The sequence below is a fragment of the Procambarus clarkii genome, chromosome 68 (genome assembly GCF_040958095.1).
Source record: "Procambarus clarkii isolate CNS0578487 chromosome 68, FALCON_Pclarkii_2.0, whole genome shotgun sequence".
In the NCBI taxonomy this organism is placed as follows: domain Eukaryota; kingdom Metazoa; phylum Arthropoda; class Malacostraca; order Decapoda; family Cambaridae; genus Procambarus; species Procambarus clarkii.
The window spans coordinates 9,121,989-9,149,945 of record NC_091217.1 but is presented as its reverse complement, the minus strand read 5'-3'; positions in this window follow the sequence as shown (position 1 = coordinate 9,149,945).

Sequence of the window (27,957 nt, the reverse complement as noted above, 5' to 3'; positions counted from 1 at the left end):
GAGGGAAGCATGGAGGGAGGGAGGCAAGGAGGGAGGGAAGCATGGAGGGAGGGAGGCAAGGAGGAAGGGAAGCAAGAGGGAAGCAAGGAGGGAGGGAAGCAAGGAGGGAGGGAAGCATGGAGGGAGGGAAGCAAGGAGGGAGGGAAGCAAGGAGGGAGGGAGGCATGGAGGGAGGGAAGCAAGGAGGGAGGGAAGCATGGAGGGAGGGAAGCAAGGAGGGAGAGAGGCAAGGAGGGAGGGAAGCATGGAGGGAGGGAAGCAAGAGGGAAGGAAGGAGGGAAGGAAGGAAGAACACAATATGTAAAACTAAGGGAAGAACGAATTTTAATACTTGTTTAGACAGGTGACCTCCAAGTGTGAGTGTGAGTGTGTACTCACCTATTTGACAGGTGTGGTTTTTATGGTTTAACACGTGTGATAATTATGGCTTGACACGTGTGGTGGTTATGGCTTGACAGGTGTGATATAGTTATGGCTTGACAAGTATGATATAGTTATGGCTTGACAGGTGTGATGTAGTTATGGCTTGACAAGTATGATATAGTTATGGCTTGACAGGTGTGATGTAGTTATGGCTTGACAAGTATGATATAGTTATGGCTTGACAGGTGTGATGTAGTTATGGCTTGACAAGTATGATATAGTTATGGCTTGACAGGTGTGATGTAGTTATGGCTTGACAAGTATGATATAGTTATGGCTTGACAGGTGTGATGTAGATTTAACTCCGGGCCTGACGACTGAGTGGACATTACTCGCTGTTCGTAGTCCTAAGGGTCCGGGTTCGATCCCCGGCGGAGGCGAAAAACAAATGGGCAGAGTTTCTTTCACCCCTGATACCCCCCTATCCACCGAGCAGTAAATAGGTACCTGGGAGTTAGACAGCTGCTACGGGCTGCTTCCTGGGAATATATGTGTGTGTGCATATAAGGATTAATATTCCCTGCCTTGCCCGGAACGCTACGCGTTTTAGTGGATATATAAAAATTGTAAGAACTCTTGAATATATAAATAAATTGATAGGTGGGAGACTGAGTTTGCACTTGTTCGTTTGTTTGGTGATTGTTACGAACATTTTCAACAAGAGCGACGAGGAGAAGTTAAAAATACCAAAATGTGAATTGTGTGAAACACAAATTTATTATATTATCATCATTGACCAATAGGTGATAAGTCAGGAATAGGGATAAGTAACGATTGTACATGTCGACCAATAGGAGAGCAGCCACGTGGCGGAATTAAGAATGATGTTAGTTATCGACCAATTAGAGAGCAGATACGCAGCGGGGTCAAGAATGAAGCTAGATTTCGACCAATAGGAAAGCAGCCACGAGGTGGTATCAAGAATGTTCCTAGTTATCGACCAATGGGAGATGGGTTTGGATCAAGAATGATGCTAGTTATCGACCAATAGGAGAAGCAACAGTAGGCGGGATAAGGAAGGATGCTAGTTATCGACCAATAGGAGAGGCGGTAGGAGGCGTGGGACTGCGTAGGAGATGTTCCAGCAGCCAATGAGAGGTGTGGGCGGGGCCACAGAGTCCTCCTTCAGGCAGGTGAGACTAAAACAGTGTGTTATGGGAGAGACACAAGACGGTCGCCTCATGCCAACATGCGTCTCCTGCGTCTCCTGCGTCTCATGCTTCTCCTGCATCTCCTGCGTCTCCTGCATCTCTTGCGTCTCCTGCGTCTCCTGCGTCTCCCGCGTCTCCTGCGTCTCCTGCGTCTCCTTAGACGCGGGTTGTCGACGTTTGTGTTGTAAATATATTAATTAAATCTCATGTCAACAAAATGATAAATGAAAATCAAATTAAAGCAAATGATTCAGTTATTTGTTTATGAAGAGGATTAAGAAAAGGTACCGTGAGATCCTCCCACCCGTGATCATACAGACGGCCTGGCGGCCGAGGGGAGAGCGCTCGGGTATCGTAGTCCTAAGCGCCCGGGCTCGATTCTCGGCCGAGACAGGAACAAATAGAGTGGTGTTTCTTTCATCTGATGCTCCCGTTCACCTGACAGTAAATAGGCACCTTGTAATTAGTTGCTACAGGTATTATGTATGTATTATGTGTGTGTATTAGAAGGAAATATATGTAGTAGACAAGGTGGAGGAAAAGAGGTCGAGAGTCAGTATTTAGACAATCAACGGCTAGAAAGGCGGGGTCCAAGAGCTAACTGCTCGATCCTGCAGGCACAAATAGTAAATACAAACACGCAGATGTACGGTTCTCCAATGAACAACCCGCCAAACACACACCGAAACTACGACGTTGGTACAACGTTCGAACAAGTTTTAACACTTCCTAACCAGCTATAACAACCAATATAGCAAGTTGTAACAACGTTCTAATACGTCATAAACATGTTAAGCCAAGATGTAACAACTTTATTATAAGTTGTAACAAGCAGAAAATAGAGACGGTTTCGGTTTGTGTTTCCAGGGAAGGGAGTACCTAAGCCACAGAAGACAGGGAGTCATTGTGAAGGGTGAAATCTTAAGAGGCGAGACGTCACTAGCGGAGTCCCACAGGGTTCAGTTCTTGGACCTATCCTGTGTCTCATACAAGTAAACAATCTTCTAGAGGGAATTGACTCATTCTTCTCAATGTTTGCTGATGATACAAAACTCATGCTGAGGGTTAAGACAGAGGAAGACAGCAAGACGGAACAATATGACTTGGACAAACTGAAAGAATTGTCCAACAAATGGCTATTAGAGTTTTATTCAAGTAAATGTACAATAATGAAGCTAGATGGAAGAGGCAGGAGGCCAAACACGGTAGAAAATGAGAGACGAAATCCTCAAAAAAAAAGAGAGGAGGGATCTATAGGAGTCTATATCACACCGAACCTGTCTCCTGAAGCCCACATAAAAAAAATATCATCGGCGCATGTATGGCTTGATAACATCACAACTGTCTTTAGATCATTGTGTAAGAAATCATTTAGATCCTTGTATACCACATATGTCAGACCAGTCCTGTAGTATGCGGCTCCAGCGTGGAGTCCAATTCCAGCACTAGACGAAGCAGGAGAAGATGCCGAGGATAGGGAGGAGGATCTAAGAGGCTCCACCAGAGTAGTTCCAAAATTTTAAGGTATGGCACGCGGCAAGATTGCGGAATTGAACCTGTTATCGCTGGAAGACGAGAGAGTTAATGGAGACACGATTACCAAGATTCAAAAGTTTCATAGGAATTGATAGGGTACAGAAAAGGTGTGGTGGGGTTAGCCCGGGTGGTACACGCACAAGGGGACGCAGATGGAAGCTGAGCACCCAAATGAGCCACAGAGATAATAACAAGAATTGTTTCAGTGTCAGAACAGTTAATAAATGGAATACATTAGGCAGTGATGTGGTGGAGGCTGACTCCATACACAGTTTCAAATGTAGATATGATAGAGCCCAGTAGGCTCAGGAACCTTTACACCAGTTGATTGACAGTTGAGAGGCGGGACCAAAGAGCCAGAGCTCAACCCCGCAAGCACAATTAGGTGAGTGCTTGCTACACACACACACACACACACACACACACACACACACACACACACACACACACACACACACACACACACACACACACACACACACATCCCTTCCCCCACCTCCTCACCGTTCCATTTCCCTTCATCCCTTCAAGCCAGCCAACACCTCCATCTGTCATCCGTCACCTCACCCGTCACCTCACCCCTCACCTCACTCCTCACCTCACCCCTCACCTCGCCCCTCACTGTTATGCCCGGATAATGAGAGCTGAGAGAACTTTTCTGATAAAAATGAAAAGCACAACACATCAACCACGATGAAGAATTGAAGACAGAGATAGAAAGGAACAGGGGAGGTGGGAGGGGGAGAGGTGATGGAAAGGAATGGAGGATAGAAAGAGAGGGAAGCAGGAAGGAAAGGGAGAGGAGGATGATGATGGATGGTGAAGCCGAATAGGTTAGTTAAAGGAAGCGAGAGAGCCTTTCTGGTCTTAATGCTCATCTGACTTAAATGGAGAGATGAAGACTGGATTCAGAGAGGGAGAGAGACGAGAAGAGAAAGAGGGTAGGAAGTACGTGGGGAATGAGAGAAGAGAAAGGGAACCTGTCATGGGAAAGTGGCGGGGATGATAAAGAAGGAATGGGCAAGAGGAAGAGAGGGAGGAGGGGGGAGGGTTACATATCAGTTGTTACATAAAAGGGAAGGGAATGTAAATCAAATCTATTAAGGACGGAGTCAAAGTGTTTTTTTCCCAGTGAAGTTTGAGATAATTTTTTGGTGTTGGGGCTGAGGTGGGATGGGAGGAGGAGGAGGAGACGGGAGAGGAAAGTAGGAGGGATAGAGAGAATTTGGTAAAGGGGGGAAGGAGAGAAAATGGGGGAGAGAGGGAGTGAGACAAATAAGTAGTATTGAAATAAATGGGAAATGCGATTCAATTAAGATAATTTAAACAATTTAATCCGTTTCCTCTTGTTTAAGTCCTAATTAAGATTCTCCTTATTTTTCTCACTTGTCCCTTTCATTTTGCATTTTCCCCTGTTCCTTTCGCCCTTTTCCCCTTTCTCTGACATTCCTCTAATACGTCCCCTTTTTTTTCCGACTGCCTCCTTCCCTTTTCAGTCCCTACCTGCTGACCCCTTATGTTAAAAGCGCAAACTCTCCCTTCACACCCCTTTCTTTACTGAATAAAGGGCTGTTTTCTCACCCACTCGGATCCTCTTAACCTCCCCCATACCCCCTGAAAGGGTTGTCATTCCCCTTAACAAGCATACAGCCCCCCCTTGGAACACTCCCTTAACAAGTGTTCCTTTAACTACCCCCCCTAACCAACCAAAGTATCTGTGCTCCTCTCCACCCTCTCTTTATCCTTAGGAAACCCTCTTTTTATCTACAACTGGGCTATTTCACCCTCTTCACCCTTCGTGACCGTCTCTCATGTCCAAAGCCAAGTCTATTACCTCCTTCTCTCGCCCTTCTCTGCCCTCATCATCTTACCCTTTTAAGAATTATCTACCAACAAGCATCACTTGTTCATTAAAAACACTCCACCATCCCCCCAGAGAGAGAGAGAGAGAGAGAGAGAGAGAGAGAGAGAGAGAGAGAGAGAGAGAGAGAGAGAGAGAGAGAGACTAACACGCCTCTCTAAGGCCGACACTGATGTACGCAGCTTCCTAATTACATACAATAGTTGTACATTATTTATATACAACAGTTGTTAATTGGTATCGTTTGTGATACAATACCTGTAGACTGATATTAATATGTGTGTAGTTATCGATAGTCTGGGCAAAGGTCGTTTGTAAAATATATTTTTATATAATTACAGTACTGATTATAACAATACAGCACATCGTAATTATACATTGCCATCGTAATTATACATTAAAGAGCGTTAATTGTAAATCTGTATAAAAGAGAATGTCTGACTTCTCAAGGTTGGAGGCCAGACGATTGTGGTTAGACCCACGCAATTTTTCATGGTGAATTGTGATTGTATGGTGAGTGTGACTGGGGGTCGTCCCCCCATGCTCCCCTTTAAATAGGATTGGCTCCTATGCGACAACCAGCGACTTCCTCAAGTCTGAAATGTGAGATTAATTGTCCATAGTGTGTTTACGAACATATTTTTTCGACTATTATTAACGTTGATTCAATGTTACTCGAGCAAGTTTTGCCACTGAGTGAACGGAAGGGTTAAAGGAAGAGAGAACAGTAGAAAGGGAGGGAGAATGGGAGGGAGAAATAGGAGAGAGAGAGGGAGGGAGAGAAACCTTCCTGTGACGGGAGTCACACATTTGCCTTCGCATATTATTTTGTATCTCGTGACACTAAAGTGATTTAAGAGAGGCAGTAACGATCAGTGACAGTATGACGTGTAGCACATTGGTTGGAAAATAACAAATACTGTGATTATCATTGATCATTGTCTTAAATAATCAAGTCTCAGACCACGTGGGGTACGACAAGGGGCATGAAACATTGCCAGAGTCATCAGATATGGGACGATATGACAATATTAGATATGGTGGTGTATGGAGCAACCATTGGAAACGTTGAGACACCCCGACTCTCGATAAACAATACGGACTTAAACAATCGAGATTGTGGTCACTGGAACCATGTAGACCCCCTTAAGCAAACAATATGTATCACCTGTTACATATATGAAATTAGGTTTCGCGTTTTTTGCGCGAGTGTAAATACAATTGGATGTCTGCGAGAAGGTCATTTTTGTCCTGTGGGGTGTAACAATGATATATATGCGAGTTTGGAACATATTTATGAAAACTCCTGGATAACGTATCTGTTGACGATATCTGTTGATATGTTGGATAACTCCTGTTGACGAGGATGAAACTACACAAGAAATACCAGTTGAGGAAGAGGGGGAATACTCTGAAGCAGTATAGACAGGTAAAGACGATGGCAAACACAGCAGGTTAATGTTGACCAGACCACACACACTAGAAGGTGAAGACGACGTTTCTTGAGAATTGTCCAGGACGGACCGAAACGTCGTCGTCCCTTCACCTTCTAGTGTGCGGTATGGTCAACATACTTCAGCCACGGTATTGTGACTCATCGCCTGCACAGAGCAGTGTAACAAACGATACAGACACTGGGAGAAGGAGATAGACAAGAACATAGACGAACATGGGTAAATTCTATGCAACGGGCATTTGCAGTCATAGATATCCTGCACAGAGAGAGGGGTCAGACTGCAGTTACTCGCCTCAAAAACTGGCTTGATTAGGAAGAGAAAATGTCGTTATGGATCAACATGCAGATATTCCTTGTCAGTCACGTGCAAAGCTTCGCTTGAATAAAGAAAACGCTACGAGCTCCCTTGCTTAAATTATCACGTGAAAGGCACAGAACGCTACAGACAGAATGACAAACGGGAAAACAGCTCGGGAGAACAGGCAAATATTTGTTTAGAGCCAGAAGAAAGCTGTTTCCAAAGCTGGAAGAGAAGGAATGTATGCTACCGAAATCAACATAGTGGACCCCTATACTCGCCAGGATCACAGCTACCAGTACACCCCCTGAGTCATGACCTGCCAATGGGAGCGACCTCTGGGGTTCTCAGCATCTCCAAGTCGAACCCATGAGTACACCCCCCTAACTGAGTTACAAATACGGCAGGCAGGTCGACGACCGGGCCGCGGGGACGCTGAGCCCCGGAAGCACCTCAAGGTAGGCAGCAACAACCAGTACAGAACACAACAAAGCCAATATGCCCTCGTATAACCAACCTTCCTCACCCCCATACACCCACCTCACGTCAAAACACATCAAATAAGAGTACTGGATGTATACTACCTTCACTTATTCGTTGCCTTCTTGGATGTATGGTGGTTGTAGTTATACACAGTAGACACTTCAGTAGTTTTATTGAGTGAGGTAACAAGGTATATATCTGGCCGTCATACAATTTGAGTATTAACACACTCCTATTCTTTTTTTCCAAAGTCACGTGTGTGCCAAATCTGCATTGTGTCTATAATTGTCACTTGTTAGCTAAGTTGCATAGTGGGCTGCAGCCTTGGTCCGCACTGTAATTGTTCACGGAATCTAGTGTGTTTTCACACGGAAGAATGGGGGGGGGGGAATGCTAAGTTCACTCTGTGGATTGTGTAGGTTTGGTCAGAGCTCTCACAGGACCACGTGTGTGTATGCTCCTGGGTACTAATATGTTGTAGCTAACAGGAGCATTATATGCTCCAAGTTGTCTCCTTGTTGACAAGGGAAGGTGTCAGTGTTTCCTGCAAATACGTTTATGGCTATAGAAAGATTCGCGTGGTTTAAGCACGCTCCTAAATGCTCACTATTAAGCTCCTAAATGCTCACTATTTGAGTGTGCTCACTGAAGGATCCTCTTGTGTTCCATCATGGTGTATATCCTTCCTGTCCAGGCGATGAGTCACATTAACGTGGCTAAAGTAAGTTAACCAGACCACACACTAGAAGGTGAAGGGACGACGACGTTTCGGTCCGTCCTGGACCATTCTCAAGTCAAGCCCGGACGAGGGGAGCGAAGGACCTCCTAGAACCATCTCCACGTAAGGGATAGTTTATGAAGGATAAAATATATCCTTCCTACATCCTCCTTTGTGCTCTCGAGGGCTTCTTGGCATTGATTATTCCATCCTCTCGAGCATGTGAAAATTTTTCATATTGCAGTAATTAATTACATAAACTATCCCTTACGTGGAGTATACGTGGAGATGGTTCTAGGAGGTCCTTCACTCCCCTCGCCCGGCCTGGGGCCAGGCTTGACTTGGGATTACTTGGTCCAAAAAGCTGTTGCTTGAAGCAGCCCGCAGGCCCACAATATCCATTACAACCCTCTTAGACCGGCTCTTTCTGCAAGAGAGTGTCTTTAAGTTTTTTCTTGAAGACGTCCACGTGTATTCCGGTAATATTTCTTGCTGGGAGAATCTATAAGATTTACTTTGTTTATTTAATGAGTTTTGTATTAGGTTTCAATATTAAGTTAGTGTTTCCCCATACTCTTATCCCAACTGTTATTGTTCTCTCTCTCTCTCTCTCTCTCTCTCTCTCTCTCTCTCTCTCTCTCTCTCTCTCTCTCTCTCTCTCTCTCTCTCTCTCTCTCTCTCTCTCTCTCTCTATCTCTCTGCATCATGCTCCTCGAAGTTCCTCTTCGACATCCAAGAGGTCTGTACTCCTCCAAATCTTCTCAGTCCCTAGAAACTCGTGAAACTCAGTGTCCCTGGAGGCGACACTGAGGGGGCCGATCGTGTCTCTGGACACCAGGGACGTCGGCCCAATGAGGGGGAGCCATCGGAGCTCCCAGTAAGGGCCCATCTTGCACTGCCGGACGTCCGCCAAACTCTTGCTTGCGGCATTTCATTACACAAGACTCGCCTTCATTACATGCAAATGACTGTCTTTGGTGTCAGCGACTCAAAGCCTCCAGGAGCAATGAATAATTGCACATTCCCCTCCCTGATGTGGAATAAGAATGAGGAGGGAGGGGCGAGCGTGGGCCAGGGCTCCCCCCTTCCCCTTCTCGACATAGGCAGAGGACGAGAGCCCTTTGAGGACGAGGTCTGCGAGACCCAGGGTGCCACTCGAGGACGAGGGGAACCAGCCACCCCCAGCAAGACGAGGGGACTCGAAGTAGCGTGTATGCAGAGATTCGCAACCGGTTCCGATCAAGCTAACTATTTACTGAGTGGCTGAGAGAGACACTCAAATGGTATATTCACCAGTGAGGAACTGGTTCCTATAGGAGGCGTGGGCGCCAGGGATTGGGAAATAGACTCCCATCAAAAGAGGCGGCGGCAGTGAACGGTGTTGGAAGAAAACGGGAAACGCTGTAAACGGTGTTGGAAGAAAACGGAATGCGTAATATAAGATGGTGGCAGAAAATGGAGTAAGATAACCTTAAGTGTGTGTGTGTGTGTGTGTTAGGTGGACAGATATGTGAGAGAGAGAGAGAGAGAGAGAGAGAGAGAGAGAGAGAGAGAGAGAGAAGACACAAGCCAGGTGGAATTAACCTAACAATAATCATAATAATATTGATAATATATTTACTTCAATTTATCACATAAATTTATTCTTATCCTATGCCCTTTCAAGCTGTGACTTTGACCTCTTAACTTTAAGCCATGACCTTGACCCTTGACCTTCGAACTGTAAGTGTAATCCCTTGTATAGTAACCATTGTGTTTCCGAAGGTGCATCAAAATCACTCAGAAAAATGTCGGCGTCGCATACTAAATACCGACAACCAGACTCAAATCGACAACGAACGACGTATATACGTGGTATTACATGTGTTGGGTCTAGTTCAAAATAGAAGAGTAAGACGGACGAATATAAAAAAAGGCATATTATGTATTTTTGAAGGTGGGGGGGGGGGGGGGGGGGGGGAAGAGGGCGTTAAGTCATATCTTTCATTCGGGCGCGAGGCAGTAGTCGAAAACTTTGGCAATTATCGCACAACTGGCGGCCGCGGCCACCCGGAGTTTTCAACAATAACACCTCTTATTGTTCCTTCAATTTTTTTAATTAAAGCGAGAATTATAGATAATGCGTGGAAGGACTTGTCAAGTAGTGAGCGATTTATTGGATGAATTCAAGAGAGAGAGCGGGAGGTTCTGCGGTTTAAAGTATCTACAATATGCAAATAAGAATGACAAAGAAATGATATTACACTTTCCCTGGTTAGGGGGAGGCGCCCTAGAGTAGCGTAAAGTAAGGAATGTAAACTATTCAGGTTTGTTTGATAGGGTAAAACAGCCATTTTCAACGGGGTTCGATATCGACCCCTTAGGGCGTACCTTTGAAATAATTCCGGGTCGTACATTAAATAAACACACACACACACAGATTTCATTGACAACTGAAAGAAGACGATTTCTCTCTTTGCTCCTGACGCAGGTTAAAAAGGGAACAGTTAACAAATAAATGACTCAAAAATATATTTACATATAATTAGAATTAGGCGATATATCACTTACCTCTTGTGGAACCTTGGGGTTGCACAAGAGTGGAGGAGAAACACTAGTGTAAACTACACCTCTATAGGTGTTGTTAGCAAATATTTCGGATGTAAACATGTGTGTCATGTGTTCTGTGTTTTTCATTCATAAATAAGGGGACGACTGTTGGGTTAACGAACCATTAACCCAATATTGTAAGGATTGGCTATTGGCGAAAATTCCCCTATGCTAGTTACACCTACAGCCACCCCCTGTTTACCCATGAAAAACACGCTTCACCTCACTCAAAATTGTTTTCATTCGAATAAATTTCAAAGAATACTCAAATATAAATTACTATATGGAAGGGAGTATACCACCTCTGGCTGGAAGAAGGGGGACTCGAGCTTAGCCTCGGAGGAAAGCACACACCTGTTCTACCTACAGGTGTAAGGTCAAAGCTGTCACCTGAGGTACGTAACAAGCACATCAGTTACCTTTGCCAAGGTGCTAAGTGAATATCTTAGTAACTGTATAAGAATTTAGTCAAGGAGGATGTTTTCTGTGAATTGAACACCTTGTAGTGTTCAGTGCTCGGTGTTCAGGTCTCGTCCTGGAGTCCGCGGCCTCGGCAGGGGAACCCTAATCACAAAAAAAAACTTGAAGCTTCAAAAAGCTCAAGAGATCCACGAGAACGGAAGCTTGAGATGCGCTGCATGTTAAACTTCAGGAAAGAGGAGAGAAGGAACAAGCTGTTGAGAGTATGAGTTCAAATACATATGACAGACCGCATTAAGTGACGGGGGCCCAGGAGCTCAATCCCTGCCAACACGGGCAGGGTACACCCACTCTCTCTAGAGAACCCTGGCGTTCTCTAAACGCTGTTATCTGGAGTTGGAAGTGGGAAAAACGCCGCCTGAGGCCCCTGCAGGGAGGCGGAGGAGGACTGTGAATTATAGAGCTCCCGTGAGGTGGTTTTTCTCCCTCTCCTGCAGCAGAGGTCCTGAGTGACAGCTCCTTAATGAAGGGACGACGACGACGACGACGACGACGACGCTCCTCTCAGCATACTGGCCAGGTCGATACTGACCCGGCCCGCTGGCCTACACTCACTTGTATAGGCTCCTTCACCCGCCATGCTCGACATACTACGGGCTCACCATAGCCCGTGCTACTTGGAACTGTTTGTTCCAAGTAGCGAATCTTTAACAACAACAAAATGCTCGACATGATCTCATCTCCTCTGACGTCATAATCCTTATCCCTTATTTCCCTACCCCTGATATACATTAATCCTTTTATCTTTCATCTATATACGTTTATCTTCAATCCTTATCCCTTATCTATCCCCCCCCCTGATCTCTTAATATGCACCTATCTCGCGTCCTCACCACCTCACCACACTCCATCCTCACCACTATAACCGCACCTCACCACCACCACCACCACCACCACACCTCACCACCACCACCATCTCACCACCGCTACCACCACCACATCTCACCACCACCACCACACCTCACCACACCTCACCACCACCACCACCACCACCACACCTCACCACCACTACCACCACTACCACACCTCACCACACCTCACCACCACCACCACCACACCTCACCACCACTACCACACCTCACCACCACCACCACCACACCTCACCACCACTACCACCACCACCACCACACCTCACCACCACCACCACACCTCACCACCACCACCACCACACCTCACCACCACATGTGTTCACCAACAGTGGACAAGTTAATCTCTCAGTTTTAATGTATAATAGTCATTGTGGACCAGACGAGCAGGCTTTGTGGAGGCAAAGTTTGGTAGTGTGACAGATGTGGTGTGTGGTCTGTTGTTGGTCAGGGTGACAGGTGTGTAGGGTGTGTGGTCTGTTGTTGGCCAGGGTGACAGGTGTGTAGGGTGTGTGGTGTGTTGTTGGCCGGGGTGACAGGTGTGTAGGGTGTGTGGTCTGTTGTTGGCCAGGGTGACAGGTGTGTAGGGTGTGTTGTTGGCCAGGGTGACAGGTGTGTAGGGTGTGTGGTGTTGGCCAGGGTGACAGGTGTGTAGGGTGTGTGGTGTGTTGTTGGCCAGGGTGACAGGTGTAGAGTGTGAAAGTGCTTCACGCTTTTCGTTACAAAGTGTAAATAAATAGTTATCGTTCGTGTGTTTGTCAACAAAGCAGCGTTCGTTGACGCAAGAATGTCCCCAAACAAACAAAACGAAACAAACAAAACCCACACTAGCTACACGCCTTCAGCAGACACTTTTATTTGTTTGTTTCAAATTCCACACAAATTAAGTTCCGCTTTGGTATTGTATTTTTTGTTTGTTTTTTCTCGTTTTAATCTGAGTGACCAATGTCGCTGCTGCTGATGTTTGAGTGTTTTAATACTGCAAATTATTATAGTCTTAAATATTGCATTCCTCTCCTTTTTGACCATTTTTCTTAATTGGTGTATATGGCTGTTAGAGCGAGAGTAGAGCTCTCATCTCGTGATATTAGAGCCCCTTATTGCCTACTCTGGAAGGCCAAATTGCTTGTTTGATGGTTAGAAGTACTTGCTCCTGGTCTTATTGGTCTCCTTGTCTACCTTATTCCCCCCTCTTAATTTTTTTTTTGAATCTTCTCCTTCTGCCAGGAGCAACGCAACTGGTATGTACAGGGACGCCTTAATCCGCTTGACCATCACGACCGGACATAAGGAAGTGATAGCCTAAGCTATTTGAACCACTTCCCCGCCGGCACTCGGATAGTAATCTTGGGCATAGCATTTTTAGTTAACCTTTTCCCCATCTTTGTTTTTGTTAAGAAGATTTTCTTAGCGCTTCTCGTAGCTGGCTTGTAGTGAAGATGGCTATTGGTGGAACATGTGGTATCTAGTCGGTGATTGGTTTATGATTCTGTATGCTTGATGATTGGGTTATAATGCTACTAGGTGGGTGGGGGGCGGGTACCTGTGCTGGGGTATATCCCCTCCCCTTTCTTCTCTCTCATCTTCTCCTTCCCTCTCTCCCCCTCTCATTCCCTCTCTCTCCCCCCTCTCATTCCCTCTCTCTACCCCCCTCTCCTTCCCTCTCTCTCTCTCTCCCCTTCCCACCCTCTGAAAAATTAATAACACGAAGCTTTTTTTATTATTATTATTAATACATTAGATACATGCGCATTTGTGCAGCTGCCCTAGACTATATGAAGGGAAGTACAGTGTGTCAAAAATCTAGCTACGTGATGCTAAAAATCCCCATCACACAGGATGGTTAGTCATACAGAGACATGTGATCAGTAGTCTGCACTGGCAGACTCTGGGAGCATTATGAGGATATCATCATCAACACAAGAGTGAATAAGGTTGCAATAAGAAGCAATGAAAATAATGATAAACGTCTACGGAAATTTATCCCTGATTTCATCATTCATGAAAATCACACACGGGTCGCTATGGATGCTGATATTTCCTAGTGTGGCACTGGGTCCGACCCCGACTGGCTTACGACTCTCGCATACCCCTCATGTGTCATCTTGGAAAGTTTTCTTTACTGTGGAAAAACAATAAAAAATAGACATATTATTTGATAGATGTGTGTGTTAATTTCTCGATGACTGCGTCTTGAACTGTGGCTCCGTTGCAGTGTGGCCATTGTTTTGTTTACATTAACAATGTAAACAACTCCCTATCCCCCCACTCCTAGCCCAATAGGGTGGGATGATGTGTAGTTTAAATATTACCGGTAATCCCTATTCCCCTTCCACCAATGTCGACCTCCCTACGGCCTTTTATACACATCAATATGCTAATCGAATGGGTATATCAGCTGTGGCTGGCGCGGAGAAAGTACTTTTTTGTAGGGAGGGAGAAAAGGGGGAGGGGGGGATGTTGAGGTATGTTGGATGATGAGGTATGTTGGATGATGAGGTATGTTGGATGAAGGGTGAGGGCCGTGGAGGGTGTTGGAAATGTGAATGACTAATATATATATATATATATATATATATATATATATATATATATATATATATATATAATTTATATAAAGCTTAAAGATAACCCTCGATGATGATAAAATTCAAACACACAGTCAGCTGGTGATGGACTCGTTAGCCAAGGGTTGAATAATGATGATGAACTCAGTCGTTATCACTGCAAGTGCGTGCCGGCACTCACAACACTCTCACGACTACTCATAAGGGTCGTTTACTGCAGGGTGGTACGTAAGTATCAGGGGGTGGTATAATAAGTTTACAAATGTGAAGGGAATCAGTCGAATGCCTCTCTTGCGGTCCGTTTTCTGTTTCCCACCCCGAAGCCTACCCTTCAGGCTATTTCAGCCCGCCCATAAGCGCCCTCCAGTCCACTGTACTCACACACCCACACACCTACACACCTACACACCCACATACCTACACACCTACACACCCACACAGCCCAGCCTCCAGGCTTGAGGACCACCTCAGCACCCGTCCTCTGGAGTGCCTCTGCTACACACCAGACACAGACACACACACCTGACCAAAGGGCTAGAGTTCAACCCCCGCAAACACAACTAGGTGGGGGTGAGTACACACATACGCGCCTCACAGGTCGAGACCCTCTGAGCAGCGACAGTGCTCAGCTTTACTAAAAAGTCCTGAGCGCACCTGTTGTGCGTGTCTGTTGTGCAAGCCAGGTTACGGACTGATTTCGTGGTTCGATACGCATCTTTGTGCGTGTGGGTGCGTTGCTCGCCCTGTGCGTGTGTGTGCGTTGCTCTCTCTCCCTGTGCGTGTGTGTGTGCGTTGCTCTCTCTTCTTGTGCGTGTGTGTGCGTGCGTTGCTCTCTCTGTGCGTGTGTGTGCGTGCGTTGCTCTCTCCCTGTGCGTGTGTGTGTGCGTTGCTCTCTCCCTGTGCGTGTGTGCGTGTTGCTCTCTCCCTGTGTGTGTGTGTGTGCGTGCGTTGCTCTCTCTCTCTCCCGCGTGCAGCAGCGTTCTCTCTCAGCTTTAGGGCCGTTTATAATTTTGATTTAATTAAAATTTAATTATAATGAATATATAAAATATATGTCTAGAAATGTTCGAAAAAAGTTTGCAAAAAAATAGCTCACAAAAAACCTCTGAACCACTGATAAATTTGCTCAAAACATGCATCAAAATTTTTGTAACGCACTAAAGTAACTGGAAACTAGGTAACAAGTATTTACAAGGAACGACATCGTTAGATATCGCTGTTCAGTACTGTCTTAGGTCACATACACACATACAAATGCGTGCGCGCGCGCGCACACACACACAATCTGTACAGCAGTTGATTGACAGTTGAGAGGCGGGGCCACAGAGCCATAGCTCAACCCCCCCGCAAGCAAAACTAAGCGAGCACACACACACAACCTACACACCAGATGATTGACAGTTGAGAGGCGGGGCCACAGAGCCGAAGCTCAACCCCCCGCAAGCAAAACTAAGCGAGCACACACACACAACCTATACGCCAGATGATTAACAGTTGAGAGGCGGGGCCACAGAGCCGAAGCTCAACCCGCCGCAAACACAACCAAGCGAGCCCACACACACACCCTGTACACCAGATGATTTGACAGTTGAGAGGCGGGGCCACAGAGCCGAAGCTCAACCCGCCGCCAGCACAACTAAGCGAGCACACACTACCAAACAAGGTTCAGCCACGGCTGTAATCGCCACTCCAAGGTCTTTTATAACAGTAGAGAAAACTACGGTGTCATTATTTCTATATTTTTACACATCTATTTTACGAAGGCAATTGGAACAGGCGTGGGAGAGGGGACGGAAGGGGAAGAGGGGAAATAGCGAGGAAGAGGGGAGAGGAGTGAGGAGGGGGGTAGGAGAGAGAGAGGGGAGAGGGAGAATTGTAATAAAAGGGGGGTGTGGAGTGAGGGAGAATGGTGATTAAAAGATAGGAGGTAGAAAGGTGGAGAGGAGGGAGGGAGAAGGGAGAGGCCGATAGGTGAATGGGTTACCGCGGGAACAAAGAATGACCGAGACAAGACCATTAAACATAGAGGCAGGCTGCATGTTGCTAGACCACCAGGTAGCCTTTGGGACAGTTCCCTACAACGCAGAGACCCACACCAGACTAACTGATAGAATCCTAACTTGGCTGACGAAATGGCTACTGAATTTCAACTTGAATAAGTGCAACATAAATACTCAAGATTATCGATAACAAGAACAAAGTTAAGTTTTATTTGCCAAAGTAACGAGGGAATGTGTCACAGGAATGTGACACAAAGATGTGATACTCTGAGATGTGACACAGGGATGTGACAACACTTCAGTGTCAGACCAGTAAGCAAATATAAGGGGAAAACAACACAGACTTTATCCATTAGTTTTAAAAGTAGATATGAAGAAAATATAGATTTTTTTTCTGTTGCAATATTGAAATTATTGATCGTGTTAGACTATCGACAGAGGAGCAGCCTGAATCTCCAGAAGGTGAATCTCAGTCTTACAAACTGTTAGGCAATCCTGCAAGATATATATTCTTTAAGTGCAGAAATCTATTCACCTGTGACTTCCTTGCTAATACCTTTAATAAAACTGTAATTATATATATATATATATATATATATATATATATATATATATATATATATATATATATATATATATATATATATATATATATATACAACTTTAGAAACACTTTCCCACCAGGAGACTCGAACCCTAGCCAGCACAGAAGCCTTCCAGCAACTGGCATAACAGGTACGCCTTAACCCACTCCACCACCTGCTCAGACCCTTAAAAGAGATGGTAAATATATATATATATATATATATATATATATATATATTGTATATATTATAATTAGTCTTATCTGTATTCTTTATTTCTTTTTTTCTCTTCCTTGCCTCATTTCTGTCTTTGACATATTCTTCTTCTTCCATTAATTCCAGCGGTTATCACCTATTCTTTGTCTATCCCTTTTTGTCCTCCCTTCCCCATTCATAGATCCATATCGACCTCTTTGTTGCAGGTCTTGTCAAACATTAAATAAAAAAAAGTAACACGGCCTGGCTACCACACCGATTGTAACGGTTGCCATTTCGTGTTTTATTGACGTTTGTGTCAACATATAAACGAGGGAACCCCCGTAGTCACCCCCTCCCCCCCCTTCCCCAACCCCACCAACCCCCCCCCCCCTCCACCCCTCGGGCAAAGTTGAAACCTGCAGGGAGAGGGGAAATACAGGTGAGGAAGGAAAAGAGGGGAAGGATAAGGGAGAGAGAGAGAGAGAGCACATACCTGTCCCATTGCAAACTGGAACAGGTGTGTGTGAGCAGATAACATGCAAAACCGTCGTGCTCATCAATGTTGACCTCATGGGAGTGAGTTGCCAGGTGGCCGCGGAGAGCCACGTGCTGAAGAACCCTCTCATGACCGCCAAGAAACTCATACAGCCCTAAATCTCATAATTTCTCGACGGCAGCGGCTGCAAAACCTGATAGGAAGCAAAGGTTCTCTCTCTCATCTTGTGTATACATCGCTGCCTGGTTGGCCTAAGCGCCAGCATTTAGGTAGAGAGCTCTCAGCCTGCTAACAGGTGACAGCAATGGTCTGTTCCTGTACCCGTCTGTGTAAAAAAAAAAAAAACCGAGAAAGGACTCTTTGTAACGTAGGGACCGGTATCTGCAAGTGTACTAATACACCAATTCAGTGCGAATACATTTATATATACAATAGTTTGTATATACAGTCTTCGTATATATGGCGCCAAGATTGAAAAGATTGAAAAAAATATTAAAATTTTCAATTAATTTTTTTTTCATTATAAATCATTTTATGAAATAAAGGATATTTAAATGAGCCTGTTAACATCTCTTAGCTTGCACTCCCATTTGGAGCACCATAACTGCTTGTAGTGAACCATAGTTGTGATGTAATCCCCTCTTAAATAATCCCCCCCTTCCTTAAATCCCCCTTCCTGAAATCCTCCCCTCCCATTCTCCCTTAAACTCTTATCCTCTCTCTTCCTTTCACCCTTCATTTTAATCCAGTCCTCCCTTCTATCCCTCTCTTCGTACTCCCCCTCCCCTCCCCCCCATCCCTCCCAATCACCCATAACCCCCCCTCCCAACCCCAACGACTACCCCCTCTTCCCCTACCCTACCACCACCCCCCCCTCTCCCACCCCACGTGATGAAAAGACCTTTTAAAGATATGAGATTACCAAGGTCTTTTTTGCTGGACACAAAACACACGTCTTGCTGATGGGGGCCGGCGCTCCCTGGGCATTAATATACCCCCGTCCCCCCCTGCCAACCCTGTATACTTGTATTTCCCGTATATACCTGTATACTTCCGTGCCTTGACTGCCTCTTTGTCATGTATTTATACACGGGTGTGTTTTGTGCTCCTGTGTGTGTGTGTGTGTGTGTGTGTGTGTGTGTGTGTGTGTGTGTGTGTGTGTGTGTGTGTCATATATATACCAGTATGTTCATATTTATCTGTATATCCTGTATTACCGTGTGTTTTACATATTAGGTCCAATTCATCTTCTTGTCCTGTATACCTGTATGTCGAATACAGTGTATGTCCTGTATTGGGGGTGTGTAATCTGTACTTCTGCATCTATACTAGTAGAGAAGGAATTGTATAAATGTATACTAGCAGAACATTAGCTGCAGACTTGTATACTAGCAGTTAAGTTATGCTGTTAAGGTAGCAGATCATTAGTTGTCTACATCTGGCAGCAATCCCCCCCAAAAAGAGGGAAAGAGGGTGAGGTAAGGCAGGTGAAGGAGGGAGAGAGAGAGGGAGGGATGGAGAGGGAGAGAGGAGCGAGTGATGAGAAAGGAATTAAGCTCCACGGAGCTCAATTCTATATTTTTCTCAATCTCACTTCTTTCTCCCCATCACTCGTGTAATCCCCCCTTCCCCCCATCACGCTTCTTGCTCCTCTATCCCTCTCCTTCCTCCCCCATCACTTCCCTTTTATAAGGCCCCTCTGCTAGCCGGCTCGTGGGTACAGATTTTCTAATCAATATTTGTTAGAAATAATGTGTCTATTTAATGTAATGACGATTTTCCAGGCAGCTGCGTATTGATGATAACGTAGGAACATTAGAAGCAGGGGTCCCTATAGCGAGATTGTTGGCCCCCATTATGGGTAGTGACCGGTTATATCTGTCCTCCCATTATGGGTAGTGACCGGTTAGATCTGTCCTCCCATTATGGGTAGTGACCGGTTAGATCTGGCCTCCCATTATGGGTAGTGACCGGTTAGATCTGTCCTCCCATTATGGGTAGTGACCGGTTAGATCTGTCCTCCCATTATGGGTAGTGACCGGTTAGATCTGTCCTCCCATTATGGGTAGTGACCGGTTAGATCTGTCCTCCCATTATGGGTAGTGACCGGTTAGATCTGTCCTCCCATTATGGGTAGTGACCGGTTAGATCTGTCCTGCCATTATGGGTAGTGACCGGTTAGATCTGTCCTCCCATTATGGGTAGTGACCGGTTAGATCTGTCCTCCCATTATGGGTAGTGACCGGTTAGATCTGGCCTCCCATTATGGGTAGTGACCGGTTAGATCTGTCCTCCCATTATGGGTGGTGACCGGTTAGATCTGGCCTCCCATTATGGGTAGTGACCGGTTAGATCTGTCCTCCCATTATGGGTAGTGACCGGTTAGATCTGTCCCCCATTATGGGTAGTGACCGGTTAGATCTGTCCTCCCATTATGGGTAGTGACCGGTTAGATCTGTCCTCCCATTATGGGTAGTGACCGGTTAGATCTGGCCTCCCATTATGGGTAGTGATCGGTTAGATCTGTCCTCCCATTATGGGTAGTGACCGGTTAGATCTGGCCTCCCATTATGGGTAGTGACCGGTTTGATCTGGCCTCCCATTATGGGTAGTGATCAGCTAGACCTGCTCCCTCTAATCTATGAAACTTGATGTTAAAGCTAGTTATGTACTTTGCCTCAGTGTAACATATTTCACTATACCACCCTGTTGCCCAAGCGGTATACTTCCCCCAAGGTCTTACCGAGTGTATGCTGCTTCAGATAATAAGCACTAACGACGTGTTCTGAGCTGGGCTGATATTTTCAAGACCGTGATCATATCTCCGATACCCCCTACTTGAAGACCTCGATCATGTTATAGTCCCTGGTCCTGCGCCCCATTAGGAGAATGCAGGCGGAGCTCCCTTATCCTCTCCTCGTATGTTGGGTCCTGGACATCCGGGACCATTTATCTGGGAGACGGTGCCACTCACATTACCCAAGTTAAGGACATTACACACATAAGCAAATCCGTCTCTCGACCTATTTAAGTATCCCTCTCTCTACCAGTCTCAGCCCCAATCCACCCACCTACCTATCTACCCAGCTCGTCCACCTACCCAGCTCGTCCACCTACCCACCTATCTACCCACCTACCCATCTACCCAGCTCGTCCACCTACCCAACTCGTCCACTACCCACCTAGCCCCCACGGTCGACACAACAATGGAGCTCCCAGACGAACACAATAAAGTATATTAGGAAGTAGGAATTAACCACTAAACTTTCCTGACGATTATGCAAATGAGTATCTTTCACCGAACGAAGATTTTGAGCTAATGGGTGAGTGAATTGATACGTGTGTCGGTTGACAGGTAGGGGGTAGATGTTGATAGGTGTACAAGCTGAAACTTGCCACGTACTGTAGAGGAAAGTTCGAATAAAGAGATATGATAACAACGTACAAGATACTAAGGAAAACTGACACTGTGAGCAAGGAGGTAATGTAGAAGGTAGGTGGAACCAGAGGACACGGGTGGAAGCTGGAGACACAGATGAGGCAGGACCAGAGGACACGGGTGGAAGCTGGAGACACAGATGGGGCAGGACCAGAGGACACAGGTGGAAGCCGGAGACACAGATGAGGCAGGACCAGAGGACACGGGTGGAAGCTGGAGACACAGATGAGGCAGGACCAGAGGACACGGGTGGAAGCTGGAGACACAAATGAGGCAGGACCAGAGGACACGGGTGGAAGCTGGAGACACAGATGGGGCAGGACCAGAGGACACAGGTGGAAGCCGGAGACACAGATGAGGCAGGACCAGAGGACACGGGTGGAAGCCGGAGACACAGATGAGGCAGGACCAGAGGACACGGGTGGAAGCCGGAGACACAGATGGGGCAGGACCAGAGGACACAGGTGGAAGCCGGAGACACAGATGAGGCAGGACCAGAGGACACGGGTTGAAGCTGGAGACACAGATGAGGCAGGACCAGAGGACACAGGTGGAAGCCGGAGACACAGATGAGGCAGGACCAGAGGACACGGGTGGATGCTGGAGACACAGATGAGGCAGGACCAGAGGACACAGGTGGAAGCTGGAGACACAGATGAGGCAGGACCAGAGGACACAGGTGGAAGCTGGAGACACAGATGAGGCAGGACCAGAGGACACAGGTGGAAGCCGGAGACACAGATGAGGCAGGACCAGAGGACACAGGTGGAAGCTGGAGACACAGATGAGGCAGGACCAGAGGACACAGGTGGAAGCTGGAGACACAGATGAGGCAGGACCAGAGGACACAGGTGGAAGCCGGAGACACAGATGAGGCAGGACCAGAGGACACAGGTGGAAGCCGGAGACACAGATGAGGCAGGACCAGAGGACACAGGTGGAAGCCGGAGACACAGATGTGGCAGAGAGACGTCAGGAAAACGTCTTCATAGTATGAGACGCAAGCCAGTGTAACGGGCTAAAAGAGGACGCCGCAAAGGCAAGTTCACGAAACTGCTTCACCCCGAAATTACGACGAGAAACAGGAGAAATGAGAGTCATAACTTTGGAAGGCGGGGTCACGGAGCTATTGCTAGACCCTCTGAACACAACTAGGTGAGCTCACACACACACACACACACACACACACACACACACACACACACACACACACACACACACACACATACACACAAACACACACACACACACACACACACACACACACACACACACACACACACACACACACACACACACACACACACACATACACATTATTTCAGTACCTATGTACAAACACAGCAAAAATAGCCAGCAAACACTGTCAAATCACTCACAAAACAAACATGTCATTACAAGCTTAGCCTCCACATGCACAGTTAGGCGAGTACAACTAGGAGAATACAGCTAGGTGAGTGTCCACGGGGGACACAAAAAGGATAATAAAAACAAGAACAAACACACACCTCTAATTGGTCGCCAGCCTAAACTGAGAGTTGGAGGACGGACGCCAGAGTGAGCGGAGCCAGATGGGGTGAGCGTCACTGCGGCCGGCTCGTTAATATATGGTCAGAGAGCCGGGTGGTAGCCGGCTTTCATAGCGACCCCTCATAGTCATGTCGTCAGCATGTGAAGTATTTGATATCGTCAGTCAGTGATACACTGGAAGAGAGGCAGGCAGAACACTGCGTTATGGAGTTGGTTTCAAAGGAAGGCAGGCTGGTAGGCAGGCAGGCACGCAGGTAGGCAGGTAGGCAGACAGGCAGGTAAGCAGGCAGGCAGTCAGTCAGTCCGTCATACAGTTAGTGAGTCAGTGAGTCACTGAGTCAATGAGTGAGTTACACACACATGGTGCTGTAAGTCAGGTGGTCACACAGCTAATGACCTAGACGGGTAGTTACAGTCACTTGTAAAGTCCAACAGTCAGCCGGAGACTGGCTGACTTCGGACGTGTACCGGCCACTTAGGTCCGCCAGTCACTTACTCTAAGCCAGCCAGTCAGTTGTCTGAGGATTTCGTAAGAGTTTCTATTAGTGTATTATCGTGTTAGGATCTAGATACATGTGTATGTCTGCCTGTCTGTGTCTGTCTGTCTCCACTCTACAGCACTCCGTCACCACAGCACAACTCCACTACAACAGCAATCCACCACAACATCACCACAGTGTTTCTGCAGAAGGACATGACGAGGGAAGAGAGACGAAAGGCTGCAGAAGCAATAAGGAGGAGATGCAAGGTTGAGGGATAGGAACGGGGGTCGTGCCACAGGACCCGGCTCAGTATATACAGTAACCTCAGAGGGGAGTGGGGATCCCCTCACCAGCAGGCCAGTATTCCCAGGGAGGAATATAACAGAAACCTTCCACCATCCCACCCCACGACTATCCTCCCATCCCCCCCCATCACCTGCACCTCCCCAACCAGTAGAGACCTTCTTCAGACCATGCCCCCTCATGCTCCCCGACCCCAGGCTCCCCTTGTTCTCCCCCCCCAACACAACAACCACCCTCTCCACCTCCCAGCACCACCCCACCCTCTCCACCAGAGCCACACAAACTCGGGCCATTAATTTCCCAATTCGTGACAGGTCTTTGTCGCGTGAGGATACGAGTTTTTAATACTGTTATACTAATTTGTTCACAGGTGATTAGTCTTTCCTCACCCGCCGGAAATGGTTCATAGTAATACAAAATTGTTCCCTATCCTCCCTCCCTCCTCCTTACCCCAACTTCTATTCCCCACCCTTTTCCCACCTCCATGTTTATTCTCCCCTTCCATCCCTATCCCTCCGATTTATTCCTTGTTGCTGTTGATGGGGCTATTGATGGGGGCTGTTGTTTCTGGTAGTGTTGTTATTGGTACTTCTCTTGTTGGTACTGTTGTCGTTGGTACTGCTGTTGTTGGTACCAATCGACTTGTACTTTAATCCCTGCCACTCTTACCCATCTTTTACCCTGATTGGTATTGCTACCAATATCATCCTCCCCCTTCTCCCTGCTCTGGGATCAATGAGCCCTGCATCCATGGGGGTGGAAAGGTACTATTGGGGTGATGAGGTACAATGTAGATGAAAAGGTACAATGTAGGTGAAAGGGGACAATGTTGTCGAAAAAGTATAATCTTTGTGAAAACGTACCACGCTAGTAAAAAGGTACCGTGCTGATGACAGGGAACAATGGTAGTGAAAAGATGTTGGTAGAAAGGTACCATGGGTCGTGCTGCTGCTGCTGTTGCTGCTTTTGGCAAACAAACAACAGGTTCATCCTGGCTTGTTCCCGCCATCAATGAAGTTTGAATGACATCGGCCTGAGCATTCCACGGAGGCGCCTCCTGTTAATGGTGGCAGCGGTGGGATTCGATGTGGGAACTCTTTGTCTATGGCTGTTCTTGTTGGCTCAAGCGGACATGATGTTATTGCTGGTGTGTTGATGTTTACTGATCGGGGTGGTGATGTTGATGGTGGGGTGGTGTTGGTGGGGTGGTGATGTTGGTGGTGGGGTGTTGTTGGTGGGGTGGTGATGTTGGAAGATGCTGATGGTATTGTTGAAGGGGATTGCGGAGTTGATGACCAAACCACACATAAGGTAAGATTGGGAAATGATAGGTAAGGAGCAGATAAAGGAAGATGAAGGAAGGAATTATCAGGAGGAAGCGCCAAGCCATTACGACTATGTAGCATTGAGAAGGGGTCAGGATAAAGATAAGGGATGGGACGGTGGGAAGGAATGGTGCCCAACCACTTGGACAGTCGGGGATTGAACGCCGACCTGCATGAAGCGAGACCGTCGCTCTACCGTCCAGCCCAAGTGGGTGGATAAGAATAAGAATATTAAGAACCAAAAAAGGTGTAAGAACACGAGAAAGAAATAAAGTTTAATTATACAATCCCGCTTGTTAGAGTATTTATGTATACATAATTATTGCCTTAATTAATTGTTTTGTCATTTAATTTTCATTGATTACAAAACTAAAAATGGTGTAAAAATAATATATATGTCCAATATTCCATTTTCATTTATGCCTGTTCACAGGTCGGTAAGTGTTGGTGAGGAACCCGCAGTGGAGGAGGTGAGTACAGCCCTACACACGTCTCACCACTAGGCTCAATGGCCCGAGCAAAATTAATCCAATGCAATCTAATCCAACCTAACCCAATCTATCCTGTCCTAATCTGTCCTAACTTAATCTGTCCTAACATATGTTAGCCTAATCTCTCCTAACTAAACTTATCCTAACCTAACCAAACTTCAAGATAAAATATTGTGTTTTATATATGTGGTACAGAGGATGTGTTGATGTCACTGCGATAAGAGGGTGTGTGAGGTCAATATAATGTGATAATATTATCCCGACTAAGGTCTTGTATCCTTGTGGACGTGCCCGGGGGAGTGGTGACCTGTACACAGTAGTGACCTGTACACAGTAGTGACCTGTACACAGTAGTAACCTGTACACAGTAGTAACCCGTACACAGTAGTAACCCCGCACGTTTCTCTGAACCACAAGGAGCGTGTGAATGTGTTGCATATGATTCAGTTTCCAGGAGGGAACTATTAAGTAACAATGTACACCGTTATAAATATTGGTATACTTGGGTAGCAGGCGTTCCTCTAAGCATATTTGGTAAAACATGACCACATTGCTGGCGTTGATGTTCTTATAGTATAATATAAGCTTAGAGCTTATAATATAAGCGTATATAAGCTTATAATATAAGCGTGTAGTATAAGCTTTCTCTGCGTCTAACAATTTTCTCACTCTTGGGATTAAGAAGAGCGCTCAACTTACCGAAATTCGTGGTAAAGAAACTCTAATGAAGGGTCTATTTTCTACAGTGTTTCGTTCAACTGGTACTCATCCTGGTACTCCTCCTCCTCAACTGGTACTCCAACTGGTTAGGAGTGAATATACACAAAGGTGTATTCATTACTTGCCTGAAAATGTTCCACAGGGAACCGAAACATTGTAGAAAACAATTCTGTCACAGTTTAACTGTCTCAAGTGAACAGCTTATCAAACAAGATGATTAACATTTGTCAACTCCTGAAACTTAGGCTATCTTGCGGGTGCTAAATGGGGCAATCTTTTAAGAACAGTATCTTTATTTGACGAATAGTTATATATATATATATATATATATATATATATATATATATATATATATATATATATATATTAATATATATATATATATATATATATATACATATATATATATATATATATATATATATACATATATATATATATATATATATATATATATATATATATATATATATATATATTAATATATATATATATATATATATATACATATATATATATATATACATATATATATATATATATATATATATATATATATATATATATATATATATATATATATATATATATATATATATGGTATTAATTTTTGTTTCTGATGATACATCACATTAATGTGATTTTTTTGTGTATTTGAAAAGAAGCATTGGAGGTAGAATTATACCAGTGGTTTATGTTTTTCGAAAATACGTTCTAAAAATTTCCTTCCGAAGTTTTTTGTAATCAAAATAACTTTTCGAGAAAAGTTCGAAGGTAGCCATTTTTATGAGGGTTGGTGTGTGTAAAGGTCTCTTTTTGTAAATAGGGAGTTTATTTACAATGGGGGGTGGAAGGGGGGGGTTGACTTTATTTAGTGTTTACACATTCGAAAGCTGATCTTGTATGTTTATGTTTCATGGCTTGTGACTAGTGTATTTCAAGGTAAGTCTCTCCAGTGTGTGTGTGTGTATATATGTGTGTGTATTTTCCAAGATTAGTGTACATATATTCTAAGGCTACTCTGTATTTTTTCAAAGTTTATTCCTGTGATCATATGTTCCAATGTCACTCTTAGTTTGTGTATGTTCCCAAGTCACTCCAGTGTACACCTTGGAGAAGTAGACCTAGAGGGATCTCGATATATTAGAAGGGTGTTCGAGTCGCCGTAAATGACTTAATACATTTTGTTTTTAATATCCCAATCCTGCAGCAACTGTCGTGACTTAACCTTTCTTTCACTTTAATCGGTCCACTCTCTCAAAAATCAAAATGGGCAGCTCCTGCCTCGATCCAAAAATGTTCTCATTTGACATATATATGTACGAGATGGAGTACCCGAGTGTACCCTGTTCTCTCTTCTGCTCTTCTCCTGCCCTTTCTCCTCATCTCCTTCCTCTCCATTTTCCCCTCTTCCTCTCCAACATGCCCCCTCTTTCCCCATTTATCTCCTATCCCCCCTCGGAAAATTTAATGTTACCCAGCACTGAAAAGCTTCTGAACATTCTATGGAAAACATTCCCAATTTCAGACTTAATGAGAACCCCAAATAGCCTGGGGGTTCGTCATTGATGTGGGTATTCTTAAATCTTATTTCTTATTGGCGTATGACACTTACGTTCCCCTCATGTGTCATCTTGGAGAGTTAGGTGAGGTTAATTCCAAGCGTCTCTACTCCTTCGTTAGACAAACATCTATTTTAATCTATTTTTTAGATAATAAAGCACAAAAAAACACAAAAGGAAGGGGGTGGTAGGAGAAAAGTACACAGAAACTGTATTGGAGGGGCCCTAAACATTCTCTCTAATGCGTTATGTGTGGTTTCCTCCGAGGCTATGGGTCCCCTTCTTCCAGCCAGAGGTGGTACTCCCTTCCCTATATATATATATATATATATATATATATATATATATATATATATATATATATATATATATATATATATATATATATATATATATATA